The sequence below is a fragment of the Mus caroli genome, unplaced genomic scaffold, assembly GCF_978045245.1.
Source record: "Mus caroli unplaced genomic scaffold, Mus_caroli_1 scaffold_1, whole genome shotgun sequence".
NCBI lineage: Eukaryota > Metazoa > Chordata > Mammalia > Rodentia > Muridae > Mus > Mus caroli.
The window spans coordinates 57,975,788-57,978,351 of record NW_028227256.1 but is presented as its reverse complement, the minus strand read 5'-3'; the positions used below and the strand labels follow the sequence as shown (position 1 = coordinate 57,978,351).

At 41.2% G+C, this 2,564-nt stretch overlaps 1 pseudogene; it reads right to left on the bottom strand.

Annotated features, from left to right (window-relative positions):
* Nucleotides 1–1,387: 1,387 nt before the first annotated feature.
* LOC110299657 (large ribosomal subunit protein uL22 pseudogene) lies at nucleotides 1,388–1,971 on the bottom strand (annotated as a pseudogene).
* Nucleotides 1,972–2,564: the final 593 nt, after the last annotated feature.

Below are 2,564 nucleotides of genomic sequence, written 5' to 3'. Positions count from 1 at the left end.
AGATCACATTAACAGAACCACATGTAACCTTCCATGAAGCAAGGACTAAAGGCAGAGTACTTTGTACTGTTAAAGTTTTCACAAGGCATAGTGTTTCAAAAAATAGGACCACTGTGTGAATGGAGGAGGAGGGGAGGAGATGAAACACAGTTGTTAATGTTCACTGTGTTTCTGAATATATAGAGGATATATTTGGAGTAAGTAGCCCAGGAGTAAGAAGGCAGACTTTGGTCTAAGTGAGGACCCTGGGGTGTGACATGGGATCATTAGCTTTAGACTTACCAAACCTGGTTCAATTCCTGATTCTACCTCTTACCAATACTTTGGTTTGGTGGAAGGAATGTAAACCCTTTGGAAATCAGCGTGCCGGTGCCCATCTTATTTGGTCCTCGGGATAATCCAACTGAAGGGAACAAGTAAAGTGACTGTGGCTGTTCTTAGGGCATCATGAGTGCTCAAGCTGATTGTGCTACAATTTATGGGGATGTTCCCCAAGGAATGGCTATCTAAGGTAGCACTTTCCCCTGAGGTAAATGGAGAAAGTAATCCCCAGGGTATCTGCAAGAAGATGCATCTCAAAGAAGTAGGCCACCCAGACACACAGGCGGTCAGAAGCCAGTTAGGTTTCCACAGTAGCCTATCTTCTACAAAGTCATTTCCAGAAGGCTTCCTACTCTTAATGCTCATATTAAACCAGAGGTTAATTTCATATTCTTGCTTATTAAACATGTATTCTCCTTACCTTTTAGAACTTCTTTTTGCACCTTCTCCATTCTTGATCATGGAAAGCAACCCTACTTTTCATGGGGCTAAAGTGTACTCCTTAATCCTGAGTGAGAAACAAACAGAAATGTATTGTATTTTATAATAATAGAAGCCGTCTGTGGTTTGCTTTATTCTCCCCTTTGAAAATATGCAAAAACCTCTTCTTTTTCCATTTCAATTTTTAATTTGCTTTCTTTCCATGTTAGGCAAGGATTCCCCTGAGTTCCTGTTCTCCTGATGTGTGTGTAAAATTTAGAAAGTGATTAGAAAAAAAAATTTTTTTTTACTATGAAAAGCAATCAGAGCTAATACACATAAGGACTAATTACCGTGGAGATGGATGATGTGTTTTAGTATCTAATCATATTTTATTTGTTAAGGGTGATGCATTCTAAGTGGCTCCATCTTGCCTTCATTTAAATAGAAAATGAAAGAAATAATCACTGGGCAGAAACATCCAGTGACAATCATCCCAGAAATCTTGTAAACCTTCAAACCCAGGTTTCTAGGTAGACTGGAACTGCTTGCATTCTTTCTTTCTTTCTTTCTTTCTTTCTTTCTTTCTTTCTTTCTTTCTTTCTTTCTTTCTTTCTTTCTTAAAAAAACTTTATCTGCATTTATTTTATGCTGAATTTATTCCAGGGCCATGAGTTTTTTTTTTCTTCAGTTTCTTCTGGGATATCTTTTTCTTCTGTGCAACCTCTCCTTCTGGCTTTGGAACGATCTGTTCCTTCTCAGTGAGGATCATCTCAATGTGGCAGGGGGAGCTCATGTATGGGTTAATCCGGCCATGAGCTCTGTAGGTTCGTTGGTGCATCTTAGGTGCCTTGTTCACCTGGATGTGGTCAATGACTAGAGAATCTACGTCTAAACCCTTAAGTTCAGCATTACTCTCTGCATTTTTAAGCAGGTGCAGCAAAAATTCAGCACTCTTTTTTAGCCACTGACCCTGTGTCCAGCCCCACTGTTTGGCCTGGGCGCACCTACCGACTCCACCATTATACCGCCAGAATGGCACACATTGCTTCTTTAAAGTGACATCCTTCAGATACTTGGTGGCTTTGCGGATGTGCATACCCTTGATGGCCTGGGCAGTTTCCCGGGTGTTCTTAAAGTGAACACGAAGATTTGAACCTCTTGATTTGCATGATTTTGTGGGGTTTTCTGGGTCAAGAGAGTAGCGAACCATCTTGGCAGGTGATCTCTGGCCGCTTACAGGAAGAGCACTGCTTGCATTCTTGATTAAACTTTAAGCCCCTGGGAACCTGTGGTGTGGGAAAAGATGCATGTAAGTTTCAAGTTCATGTGGGTTTGCTTCCCCTTTGCACACCAGTGTCTGGATCCTATACAGAAATGGCTCATGGAGTTTAGTGAAGCAATAATCTAAAGTATGCTGTGTAGGTAAAGTGTAACCCTTCCTACAGTGGTTACAAGACACCTGTTTTTTCCTCCTCCTGCTTGCCCCACCCCCACCCCATGAGGTTTCAAACCCACCTTTTAGTCTTTGCATTGATGACTACCTCAGTAGCATTGCACGCTAACTATCCTCATGCTTTCAAAGCATGATGACGTGTTGGTTTTAAACCAATAGCTTTTTTCTGGCTTCTGCGGCTTTCCCTCGGGATTGCTTGTCAGCCTCCGCTCTTCTTTTCCTTTAGATTTTTGTAAAAGTTGTGTGATGTGACTTTTAACAAATAGCATTTTAGATGCAGCTAGTGATTTTCATCTTAGTAGGAGAAGCAATGGAATCTCTGCCATTTTCTCCTCCTGCAAAATACGTTACCTCTTCTCTTTCTGCA